Raw genomic sequence first — 13,647 nt, 5'->3', positions numbered from 1 at the left:
TCTCAGTCTGTTGTGGTCAATGTTATTCCTTTGGCCAACATAATGGGAAGACATTAATCTGTCAGGAAATGTCGTTACTGTTTGTGGGGCTTTGTAGTGCCCTAATTATTTATCATTTGATTTTCAAAAACGATATTAATTGTTGTGAACGGACAATGAGTTGAATTGCAACATTCATTTATTGTCATTCAGTCATGAGATATTGGGGTTTCGCAGAAAGGTCAACATTTATTGCCTTTCTCTAATTGCCCTTGAGTGGTGAACCATCTTCTTGGAAAACTGCAGACCATGTAGTCTACATGCTCCGAAAGTGTTACTAAGAGGGGAGTATGAGGATTTTTCTCTGAAGACTATGTAGGCGTATTTTTTCAAGCCAGGATAGTGGGTGACTTGGAGTGAATCTTGCAGCCAATGATATTCCCATGTTTCTTCTGCCCTTGTACTCCGAAGTGCTCATGTTCATGGGTTTGTGAGTTGCTCTTACAAAATCTTTGGGTATGTTGATGCAATGCATCTTGTAAATTATAACACAACTACTGCCACTGTCTGTCAATAATGGATAGAGTGATGTTTATTGTGACAGATAGATTGCCAGCCAAGTGATTGTTTTGCGTTCGATGTGGCAGAGTGTTGTTGGAGCTGCACTCATCTAGGGAAGTGGAGAGTATTTTGTCACACTCCTGAATTTATCTTTGAATATGGAGAACAGGCTTGGGAGAGTAAGGGAAGTGTGACTACTAGAATGTGATCTCTGGCCTGCCTTTGTGGCCATCTATTTTTGTACTTGGTTCAAGCTGACCATCCCTCATCACACACAACTCCATTTCCATGATGAAATGGTAGTGGGTTCAATGATGGCAGTTACTGAATATCAAAGGCAAGTAACTAGACCTTCACTAGTTGAAGGTGGTTGTTTCCTTACACTTATGTGGGTGATAACTATTTCCCACAGATAAGCCTAAAGCAGAGATTTGTCCAGGTTTTCCTTTATGCAGGTACAGGTCACTTCAACTTCTCAGAATCAAATGATACTGAACAACATGCAATCATCAGTGAACATCCTCAGTTTTGACTTTAACATGAAATAAATGTCATTTGTGAAGCAGTGAAAAATAGTTGGATTTTGAACACACCCCTGAGGAAATCTCACAAATATCAACTGAGATCATTTAATATGGGCAGCATGATGGCTCAGTGGTTAGCACTCTTGCCTCACAGCACCAGGGGCCCATGTTCGATTCTAGCCTCAGGTGACTGGCTGTGTGGAGTTTGCACATTCTCCCTGTGTCTGGGTGGGTTTCCTCCTACAATCCAAAGATGTGCAGGACAGGTGAATTGGCCATGCTAAATTGCCCATAGGGTTAGGTGCATTATTCAGGGGTAAATATAGGGAATGGGTCTGGGTGGGTCAGTGTGGACTTGTTGGACTGAAGGGTCTGTTTCCATGCTGTCATGAATCCAGTCTTTAAAAAAACAGATCGCAGAGCAGAAATAAAACCAGTAGCCTTCCTATTCTTTCGGCTTCACTATCATGCCTCATTGTACAATAAAAGATTGAAACATTGAGAAGTCTAATCATTTGTATCTTTGTAAAAAGGATATTAATATCTATTAGACTATCATCAATCGCTCGGAAATGTGAGGTTCTCATTTGTATCTTAATTGTGTTAATTCCTTAACCACATAAAAATATCATTGATTTAAAAGAACTTAAAATTGTTATCAGTATGTTAACAGGATGCAGATATCATTAACATCATTAAAAGGCAAAATAATAGCTTAGTATTCTCTTGATCAAACGGTTAATTTATTACTTTAACTGCACATAGGCTTAATTAATATAATTATAGTCTAACAATACCAATAATATAACGGTGCAAGGATATCATTAAAAGAGCTACATAGAATAATTTGAATTCACATAGCTCATTTAGAATTAAGGAGTGTTCCCTGTGCTGCACGTCCTCTCTCATTTGCATTTTCAGTTTGGAGTGAGGGATATTTTGTAACTGCATTTTTTGATGCAGATGCCACCTCGGTGCATGTGCTGGGACACATGCAATGCGGTTTCTCAAAATAGTGACCAATCCAGGACTCGTGAAGACCACTGACTGGAGCAGTGTGAGAATAAAAGTCCAGAGGAGGGAGAAATGGAAGATTTCAAAGCATGGTCTTGGCCAAGAAAGAGAAATGACCACGAGAAGAGGAGAGCAGGAGGTAAAACAATGAGAAGATCAGACCATGGGAATAGACTGGGAGGTGTCGCCATTGTTGAAGATGTTGTCAATTGAACAAGTATTTAGACTAGAGAAGAAGAAAATCCGAAAGAGAATTCAGGGATTGAAGAAAAGTTTAGAGTGATAAAAGGAAAGGAAATGGAAATAAATTACTGATTGAAATCTTTTTGAATTGGCTTGAGTTAGCAGTTACTTGCTCAAATTCAACTGAAAAAACAAGAAACTACAATGATGTGAAGGTGCCGTTGTTGGACTGGGGTGGATAAAGTAAGAAGTAACACGACACCAGGTTATAGTCCAACAGGTTTATTTGAAATCACAGGCTTTCAGAGCATTGCTCCTTCATCAGGTTCACCATCATCTGATGAAGTAGCAGTGTGCTGATAGCCTGTGATTTCAAATAAATCTGTTATAATTAATGTATTCCATCCATACTTCTTTCTCATTACTATGACCAAATGTAATGTATAAACGGGAAGAATTGAACCTTTGTCCAACATAGTTTGACTATTGACATTTAGTTAATTAGAGTTAGATTTTGGCAGTGCTGTAAATTTGACATCATAACAGCTTCAAGATTTTTTCTAATACGTCAAAAACACAGATGGTTTCTAAAAACACTTGGATAGTTCAAATAATACAGGAGAACATAGATAGACTAGAGAGCTGGGCAGAGAAGTGGCAGATCAAGTTCAATCCAGGCAAATGTGAGGTGATGCACTTTGAGAAGTCTAATTTTAGAGCGAACTATACTATAAACGGAGGAGCCTTGGGAAAAGTTGATGAGCAGAGAGATCTAGGAGGTTCAGGGCCATTGTACCCTGAAGGTGGTTGCACAGGTGGATAGAGTGGTCAAGAAGGCATATGGTATGCTTGCCTTCATTGGATGGGGTATTGAGTAGAAGAGCTAGCAAGTCATGTTAAAATTGTACAAGACTTTGGGTCGGCTGCACTTAGAATACTGTGTACAGTTCTGGTCGTCACATTACGAAAAGGATGTGGACGTTTTGGAGAGGGTGCAGAGAAGGTTTACGAGGATGTTGCTTGGTATGGAAGGTGCTAGCTATGAAGAGAGGTTAAGTAGGTTCAGATTGTTTTCATTAGAAAAAAGGTGGGCGTAACTCGGAAGATGGACGAGGGAGATCCAGTGGATGTAGTGTACCTGGACTTTCAGAAAGCTTTTGATAAAGTCCCACACAAGAGGTTAGTGAGTAAAATTAGGGCGCACGGTATTGGGGGCAAAGTACTAGATTGGATAGAGAATTGGTTGGCTAATAGGAAACAAAGGGTAGTGATTAACGGCTCCATTTCGGAATGGCAGGCAGTGACCAGTGGGGTACCGCAGGGATCCGTGCTGGGACCGCAGCTTTTTACAATATATGTAAATGATATAGAAGATGGTATCAGCAACAACATTAGCAAATTTGCTGATGATACAAAGCTGGGTGGTAGGGTGAAATGTGATGAGGATGTTAGGAGATTACAGGGTGACCTGGACAAGTTAGGTGAGTGGGCAGATGCATGGCAGATGCAGTTTAATGTGGATAAATGTCTGGTTATCCACTTTGGTGGCAGGAACAGGAAGGCAGATTACTACCTCAATGGTATCAAATTAGGTAAAGGGGCTGTTCAGAGAGATCTGGGTGTTCTTGTCCACCAGTCAATGAAGGCAAACATGCAGGTACAGCAGGTCATGAAGAAGGCTAATAGCATGCTGGCCTTCATAACAAGAGGAATTGAGTATAGAAGCAAAGAGGTGCTTCTGCAGCTGTACAGGGCCCTGGTGAGACCACACCTGGAGTACTGTGTACAGTTCTGGTCTCCAAATTTGAGAAAAGACATTCTGGCTATTGAGGGAGTGCAGCGTAGGTTGACGAGGTCAATTCCTGGAATGGCAGGATTGCCTTACACGGAAAGACTGAAGCGACTGGGCTTGTATACCCTTGAGTTTAGAAGACTGAGAGGGGATCTGATTGAAACGTATAGGATGATGAAAGGATTGGACACTCTGGCAGGAGGAAACATATTTCCGCTGATGGGGGAGTGCCGAACCAGAGGACACAACTTAAAAATACGGGGTAGACCATTTAGGACAGAGATGAGGAGAAACTACTTCACCCAGAGAGTGGTGGCTGTGTGGAATGCTCTTCCCCAGAGGGCAGTGGAGGCCCAGTCTCTGGATTCATTTAAGAAAGAATTGGATAGAGCTCTTAAAGATAGTGGAGTCAAGGGTTATGGAGATAAGGCTGGAACAGGATACTGATTGGGAATGATCAGCCATGATCATATTGAATGGCGGTGCAGGCTCGAAGGGCTGAATGGCCTACTCCTGCATCTATTGTCTATTGTCTATTGTCTATTGTCTATTGACCTGATTGAGGTCTACAAAATCATGAAGCGTATAGACAGGGTAGATAGAGATAAGCTTTTTTCCCAGGGTGAAGGATTCAATAAAAAGAGGTCACACTTTCAAGCTGAGAGGTGAAAAGTTTAAGGGGGAAGTACGCAGAAAGTACTTTACACAGAGGGAGGTAGGTGCCTGGAACGCGTTACCAGCAGAGGTAGTAGAGGCAGGCATGATAGGTTCATTTAAAATGCATCAGGACTGATGTATGACTAGGTGGGGAGCAGAGGGATGCAAATGGTTAGGAATTGGGTGGAAGGTTTAGACAGTAGATTTGAATCGGCTCAGGCTTGCAGGTCCAAACGGCCTTTTTCCTGGGTGTAAGTTTTCTTTGTTCTATGATGATGTAAATAAAAATGATGCACAGAATAGCAACAGGAGGATTAAAACAATGAGATTGGAGATAAGCAAAGATAACAGTTTAATGTTCAGTATAAATGTCACTTTGCATTAACATTTTTCTGTAGGGAGATCAGTCAGAAACATTTCAAGGAGTCGTGCACATTTGATGTATTTATATTTGTGTGTGGATGGCAGAGCTATTAACCAATGCAGGATATTTGAAAAAAAATCATAATTACTATATACGGGCATTAAGATGGTTATTAACAGTTTAACATTTGCAAAGGCTATCGTCAATAGAGGGATTTAACTATTGTTTAGGGTGCATGGAAACAGTATAAAACGATAAACAGATTTGTTGTTAAGAAAATGGAAATGAGCTTTTGTGTTTAAATAATTATTTTTTGTTTTTCCTTGACCCAAATCTGATTATGCAAGAATACACCCTCATGGTACCAATGTGATTTTGAGCTTTCCTACTTTACTGGAGTTCTCTCAAGTATTTCAGGATAAAAGTTTGTTTTCCCTCTTAGGTAATGTCCCATCCTCATCTTTGTGTCTAAATATTTAATTCTAATATATAAAAATCAAAAAGCTTCCTCAATTATATTGAAGATTTGAAATAATGCTATCTCCATATTAAAGGTGCATTACGAAGAGTAATTTTTTGTGTTAATTATTGAATACATTGTAGCAGACACAGTTGATCAAAAGAGGTGACAGGAATCCACTCTGACTTACATGTCAGAAATTTTTGACATTTTAGTTTGTGGGCGGCATGGTGGCACAGTGGTTAGCACTGCTGCCTCACAGCGCCAGAGACCCGGGTTCAATTCCCGCCTCAGACTGTGTGGAGTTTGCACGTTCTCCACGTGCTCCGGTTTATTGGCCGTGTTAAATTGCCTGAAGTGTTAGGTAAGGGGTAAATGTAAGGGTATGGGTGGGTTGCGCTTCGGTGGGTCGGTGTTGACTTGTTGGGCCGAAGGGCCTGTTTCCACACTGTAATGTAATCTAATCTAATCTAAATGTCGGATAACACAGTTCAACCAAGCATCAGGACCTTGCTATCTTGTCCAGATAATCCGAAATTCAGAAATTCAGATAATCAGCATTTTTCGGATAATCGAGGTTCCTCTGTCGTTAAGATAAAATGATCTTGTTATGCTGCACCGAGGATGCAGAGATGTCACAATATGATTTAGGCAGGGTGAGTGGATGGGAAAATGCATGGCAGATACATTATAATGTGGATATGTGTGAATCTATCCACTTTATAGCAAAATTAGGAAAGCAGGTTATTATTTAAATGGTTGTAAATTGAGAGAGTTGAATTGAGAGAGTTCAGTGAGACCTGAATGTCCCAGTCCACATCCGCCCTGTCAGGATTATATAGTCAAGGCATCTCCTATTCTTCTGAACACCAGCAGATACAAGCCAAGCCTGTTTAGCCTTTCCTCATTAAGAAAACTCCTCATGCATTTCACATATTCACCTGGAAAACCTTACCTGAATTACCTTCAACATATTTACATCTTAATGCGTTTAAACTTAAATGATAATTTCATGCTTTGTGAGATGTAAAATTCATCTTTCAATTAGCTAGCTTGGAAAGGCAATGGAGTCAAATTTGGAAATGCGTCCATGGGCCATTTTTCAAGTTTTGAGTTGCAAAGCAGAGAGAAAGTGAATTGAATGTGTAATGACAAGAGGGGCAAGCCTGTCTTTCTTATTGTTCTTCTCAGCCACTCTGAAGTAAAAAGAAAGACACACTGGGGAAAAAGCCATTAAGGAAGAAATCAACAGCTTCTAAAACCTTGGTCACTGCAAGTGATACCAGTCAACAATTAAACAACTGTAGTCTCAAGTTAAAAATCTAACACCTCAAACTCTAAGGAGTTTATACAGTGCAACCTATATTTCTCTGTCTGTACCAATACACTCAATGTTTTGTAAAATTATTACGTGTATGTGTGTGTGACCATCATTTTATTCATTTCCTGGTGTTTAGTCAGGAACAAAATTTCTCTCATTTTTAGCTCAAGAAAACATGACATAACATGAAAACAAAAAAATTGGCTCCTTCACTTTGATCGAGTTAAATACCTTTTTGGTTAACATGTGATCTAGGTATGTGCTGAAATTAACAAAATATACTTGTGTGACCAACCAACACATGGTTTAAAGAAAGAAGCTCAATTACCCCTAGTGAGTTTTGAGAAGATTTGTAGCTATGGTTCAGGTTCTGGATGTAGGTTTGCTCGCTGAGCTAGAAGGTTCATTTTCAGATGTTTTATCACCATACTAGTTAACATCTTCAGTGAGCCTCCGAATGAAGCACTGGTGGCGTAGCCCACTTTCTATTTGTATCCACGCTCATTAGTATCCTTACTTACGGATGAGGAAGGACACCACTTTGACTAGAACAACACACCCATCTGAGGACAAGCCAAACAAACACATGCATGAGAACTCCTAGAAGCATGGCATTCCAACCGGAACTCTATCAACAAACACATTGACTTGTATCCCATTCACCATTCACTGAGAAAAAGAGCAGGAAATGACATCAGCATAGGAAGTGATGTCACCACAGGAAATGACATTACCAACCCAAGGAAACTCAAACATACAAATAGAAAGCAAGCTACACCACCAGTTCTTCATTCAGAGGCTCACTGAAGATGTTACCTAGCATGGTGATAAAACGTCTGAAAACGAACCTTTGGGCTCAGCGAGCAAACCTACAACCAGACCCTCAATTATCACTCTTTATCTTATTGTAACAAGGGCCTAGGTTTACTTAGGGATGAGCTTAGGGTATTTCTTCCACAAATAATGATTGACATGTGGATGAGACTTCCAGGTGGAATATTGGAAACAGAAGCTCAGTCAATGTTCAAGAAAAAATTAGTGCTGCCACCAGAAGGATAACTCCTGATGGATAAATTTAATTGAACAAGTAACAGCCTTCCATGTACACTTACATCTTGAAATAAATCCTCACAGTGTTTGTGGTACAGTTTTTACTGTTAACAGTCATTCAAAGCCTTTGGTGTGATTACATTTCCCAGCATTTTCCCTGTTGGGAAGGTAAACCCGCTTTAAATGTCTTTTCTGTAGAAAAAAATGCAAAACAATTCTTGAGCTATTATTACATGCAAGAATGCTTTCAGATTGCGTTGGCTGTGATTAGTCAGCATAGAAACTGGGAATTATTCACAGAATTCCAGTGTGGTTCCACCTGATGGAATAATGCTGCTTAAACAGTTCGAGGAAATAGAGAGCAGAATAATGTTGAAAATCTTAGCAGTGAATTTAGGAAAGAGTCATGTTGAGGATGTGGCTGATGAAGATTGTGTTTATGTGACTGGCATAAGACAAGCACTGGCAGTAAAGACATACAATTCTTCTTATTTGTTGTTAGTTCCTCTTCAGTTTGTCTTAGTTCCTATTCATTGCAGGACAAGAGGTAAATTGTGTGATTTTGTTACCAAATGGAATGTTTCAAATGGGAACAAAATAAGTACAAAATAGAAAAAAGAACAGGAAGATATAATGGTCTAGTTAGATGTGGTTTGCAACAAACATAAATATCGAAATGGACCAATTGAGTGGAATGGCCTGGTTCTGTGTTGTAAATTCTCTGAAAATCTAAAGACTGAAGTTTTGCTTGCAGTTCCAGGGATGTGCAAAGTCAGGAAATTTTCTCAGTACATTAATTTGAATGAGGAGAAGATGCCCTGAGCTTCCAGATCTTTCTTTGAGTGTGATGAGACCTAACTGTAATCAGGCTCACTGCCTCCCACAACAGTGTGAAAGCAACCACAGTGGTTGCAGGTTCCAAGGTGGGTTCCTTGAAAGGTCCTCTTCAGTGCTCTGGGATTTCATCCTCATTGTAATGAAAATACTAACCAAGAAGAGCAAACAACTAGCCTTCAAACACCCTCACCTTCACATTTCTCAATCACCATCCATACTAATTCATGCCTCCGCCTTTTCTCATAGCTCATGTACTCTCCATATCAACTCATGGCCTCTACTCAATCTCTCCACCCATCTCTAATGCTTCTCCTGGCCCAAGAATAACTTAGTTCCAATTCACTTCAGCTCATGACTTCCACTCATCCCCATGGCCCTTTAAACTCCAATCTAAGTTAATGTAAATCATTCCTTGTGCCATGTCCCCTCACCACCACCTTTGGTCATAGAGTCATAGAGATGTACAGCACGGAAACAGACCCTTTGGTCCATCTCGTCCATGCCCACCAGATTTCCCAACCCAATCTAGTCCCACCTGCCAACACCTGGCCCATATCTCTCCAAACCCTCTTATTTATATATCCATTCAGATGCCTTTTAAATGTTACAATTGTACCAGCCTCCACCACTTCCTCTGGCAGCTCATTCCTTACACGAACCACCCTCTGTGTGAAAACATTGCCCCTTAGGTCTGTTTTATATCTTTCCCCTCTCACCCTAAACCTATGCCCTCTAGTTCTGGACTCCCTCAATCCAGGAAAAAGACTTTGTCTATTTACCCTATCCATGCCCCTCATGACTTTATAAACCCCAATGAGGTCACCCCTCAGCCTCAGACACTCCAGGGAAAATAGCCCCAGCCTGTTCAACTTCTCCCTGTAGCTCAACCCTGGCAACATCCTTGTAAATCTTTTCTGAACCCTTTCAAGGTCCTTGTGCTTTCGATGCTAACTCTGTTTTCACTGTGGGAAGATCTCAGGAGCTAAAGTGAGATGAAATTAAATAATATTCTAAATATTTATTACAGACTTAACTACTTAACTATCTCATAACTGTCTCTTTGATAGAAGTCCATTCAATAAGGTCAAATCTCTTCAAATACTTACTGCTTTATAAAAACAGATGTTTGTATTCATTGCCCCACATCTTATTGCAAATCAAGTGGAGCAAGACAGAGAAAGAGGTCATTCAATCCATTGTGTTTGCACTGGCTATTCAAATGAGCATCATTACTGTCAGTTTTCCCAGACCATTACATATTCTTTCTGTCCAAATAATCAACCAAAATCACTTGGAGCTGTCAGTCAGACTTTCACTTTTCAGGTCATCTGTATGATCATGATCATTGTCGAAACACTCACGAATCCTGTCATGATTGAGCTCAGGCTTATGTTAGAAAACAGTGAGTGAAATTGCAAGCCCCTTTTGTTTTCAACCATAGGTTGAGATTTTCAAAAAATCCTGATGAAGGGCTTTTTCTCGAAAAGTCGATTTTCCTGCTCCTCGGATGCTGCCTGACCTGCTGTGCTTTTCCAGCACCACTCTAATCTTAACTCTGATCTCCAGCATCTCTAGTCCTCACATTCACCCATTTTCAAAAATTTCAAAAGCAAAAGACCTGACTGTTCCATAGACCTTATCCAACTTTTCTTATATTCATGTACACAAGTAACAGCCCAAAAGATGATTGACATTTCCCAAAGAAAACCTGACCCCTGCCAAAGGCTACCTGACCTGTCCAAAGAATGCTAATAGTTTTCAACATTTACCTCAAAGTATAAGAGTCCTGTGTCAGTATCCTGGTTAATGGAGATTACTTCTGAGTGAAGCCAGCTGTACTTTTAAATGAGCTGCTGCCTCTGTCAACTGCAAAATACGACTTGCCTCTATCCTTACTGCCTATGAAAATTGTGGGTGACATGTTCTTGTGGGTGTTTGAAACTTGGGACTCAGTAACTAATTGGGGCTAAGGCATGGATCCCATCAATTTTGTCAACGTTGAAGCTGATGTCATTTTGCTGGATGCCTAGTTAATTCTATCTAAATGCCAAAGGCTTAAAAAGATACAAAAATCAACAACAGTGAGGTTTTCTGGAAACAAATACTTATATTTAAAGTTATTGTTAATAATTAAACCATAAAAACCATAAGATTTAGGAGTAGAAGTATACTATTCAGCCCATTGTAGTTACACTGGCATCTTGTCCACACCATTTCCTCCACTACATTGATGACTGTATTGGTGCTATCTCATTTCCAACAAGGAGGTTGAACAGTTCATCAACTTCACAAACACCTTCCACCCTGGCCTCAAGTTCACCTGGACCATTCCTGAGACCTCCCTCCCTTTCCTGGACCTCTCAGTCTCCATTTCTGGTGACCGACTCATATCCACAACTACTTCAAACCCACTGACTCCCACAGTTACCTGGGCTACACCTCTTCTCACTCCCCCTCCTGTAAAAATGCTACTCCCAATTCCTCCGCCTCTGCTGTATCCGCTCCCAGGAGGAGCAATTCCACTCCAGACTATCCCAGATGGCCTCCTACTTCAAGGACCGCAATTTCCCCTCCCACGTGGTCAACAATGCCCTCCAGTGCATCCCCTCCACTTTCTGCACCCCGCACTCCTCCAACCGCAATGAGGATAGAACATCCCTGGTCCTTACCTTCCACCCCGCCAATCTCCAGATACAGTGCATCATCCGCTGCCATTTCCACCACCTAGAGTCAGACCACACCACCAGCCATATATTTTCCTCCCTATCATTCCCTCCGCAACTCCCTTGTTAGGTCCACACCCTCCCCCCACCCCTGCCACCAACACATCCTCCACTCCTGGCACCTTCCCTTGCCACCACATGAGGTGTGACACCTGTGCCCACACCTCTCCCCTCACCTCCATCCAAGGCCCCAAAGGATCCTTCCACATCTGGCAGAGATTTTCTTGCACATCCAAACATCTCAACTACTGTGTCCATGGCTCTTGATTGGTCTCCTCTACCTTGAGGAGACAGGATGCCAACTTGCAGAATGTTTCAGGGAACATTTCTGGGACACACGCACTAAACAACCCAATTGCCCTGTGGCCAACCACTCCAACTCCCCCTCCCACTCCCCCAAGACCATGCAAGTCGAAGGCCTCGTCCACTGCCAAATCCAAGGCACCCGACGCTTGGAGAAAGAATGCCTCATCCTTCGCCTTGGGACCCTCCAATCACATGGCATCAATGTTAATTTAACCAGTTTCCTCATCTTCCCTCCCCCCCAACCTTATCCCAGATCCAACCCTCCATCTCAGCACTGCCCTCTTGAATTGTCCTACCTGTCCATCTTCCTTCCCATCTATCCGCTCAATGCTCTGCTCTGACCTATCACCTTCACCATCACCTGCATCCACCAGCGACCTTTCCACCAGCTCACCCCACCTCTATTTATCTCTCAGCCTCTCTTCACCACACCCGCCTCGGGTGACTGTCTATGTGGAGTTTGCACATTCTCCCTGTGTCTGCCTGGGTTTCCTCCGGGGTGCTCGGTTTCCTCCGGGGTGCTCAGTTTCCTCCCACAATCCAAAGATGTGCAGGCCAGATAAATTGGCCATGCTAAATTGCTCATAGTGTTGGGTGCATTAGTCAGGGGTAAATATAGGGTATGGGAATGTACCTGGGTGGTTGCTCTTCAGAGGGTCGGTGTGGATTTGTTGGGCCAAAGGGCCTGTTTCCATACTGTAGGGAATCTAATCTGTACAAATCACTGAACAGTTGGCTGAAGAATTATATTAGACAGTTCCTGACCACTCTCTCAACAGCAGGAGGTCTGCATCCCATCATAGTCTTCTCTCTGCTCATTGTAAACACTTCAGAGATATTATAGATGGCTGACCACCAAAGGAATATGCTGATGCATTCAGTTCATGGCATCTAAATGCGTAGCACTCAACATCACTGAGAATGCCAAGTAATTAACAAGTAGTTGTTTGAAGTTCCACAAATTGGATTTTACCAATTCAATGAATGTGAGCAAAGAGGCAAAAGCATTGGTAAACTGGCAACAGAAGGATCAGGTGGGAATATTGACATTTTCCTGCTGTCACAGGATATTTTGAAAACAGGTGACAGCTGCAGCTCTCCCATCTCTCCTTTTGGCCATTTTTACCCTCACACTAGTATCAGAATTTCTCCCTACCACTTACCAGGTGTATTGAGGTGACCAGAAGCCTCTAAGTGAGGCCACTAACAAAAGATCAGTTAGACTCGAAATGTCAGCTCTTTTCTCTCCTTACAGATGCTGCCAGACCTGCTGAGATTTTCCAGCATTTTCTCTTTTGGTTTCAGATTCCAACATCTGCAGTAATTTGCTTTTATTCACTGAGTAAAGGAGTTGGGAGGTCATGTTGTGACTGTACAGGACATTGGTTCAGCCACTTTTGGAATATTGTGTGCAATTCTGGTCTATAGGAAGGACATTGTGAAACTTGAAAAGGTTCAGTAAAGATTTACAAGGATGTTCACATGGCTTTAAGACTCAGAACGTTCTGGTATATTGCACCTTATGTGTCATGAGATATATCTTATCAAGAATGCATGATTTGCCTGGTATTGAGTTAGAAAATTGACCTTTACACCAGATCAGTGTCTGTAAAGATCCATCTGCTCACTCATTCAGCCAAGTGGAATTGGAAACTTTTATGAAGCTGAAAAGTTTTCGCTCATCTAATTATAACAAAATGTTATGTCTACATTTCTCCCATCAATTTCTCTTTAATGGATCAAAGGTGAAAGGCAAGCATTCACCCAACTGCTGTCTTATTCAAAATATCATGCTCTGATTAACCTCTGCAGATATAGCAAAAGCAATCAGAGCCATGTTGTCTTATGATCAGATCTTTGGTGAGGTGTCCCAATT

General features: G+C 41.5%; 1 protein-coding gene across 9 annotated transcripts in view; it reads left to right on the top strand.

Annotated features, from left to right (window-relative positions):
• Positions 1–13,647, top strand: part of LOC140493786 (leucine-rich repeat-containing protein 4C-like) — a 991,485-nt gene that overhangs the window by 824,506 nt on the left and 153,332 nt on the right. Inside the window, exon 7 of one of the 9 annotated variants that reach the window (XM_072592654.1) lies at positions 2,028–2,217. The exons of the other annotated variants lie outside the window; for them this stretch is intronic. The gene's annotated coding sequence lies outside the window, so the exon portion shown is untranslated. The remainder of the gene's footprint in view (positions 1–2,027; positions 2,218–13,647) is intronic. 9 annotated transcript variants of the gene reach the window in all.

Source organism: Chiloscyllium punctatum, chromosome 22, assembly GCF_047496795.1.
Source record: "Chiloscyllium punctatum isolate Juve2018m chromosome 22, sChiPun1.3, whole genome shotgun sequence".
Lineage (NCBI taxonomy): Eukaryota > Metazoa > Chordata > Chondrichthyes > Orectolobiformes > Hemiscylliidae > Chiloscyllium > Chiloscyllium punctatum.
This window is presented reverse-complemented; position numbering and strand designations above follow the sequence as displayed.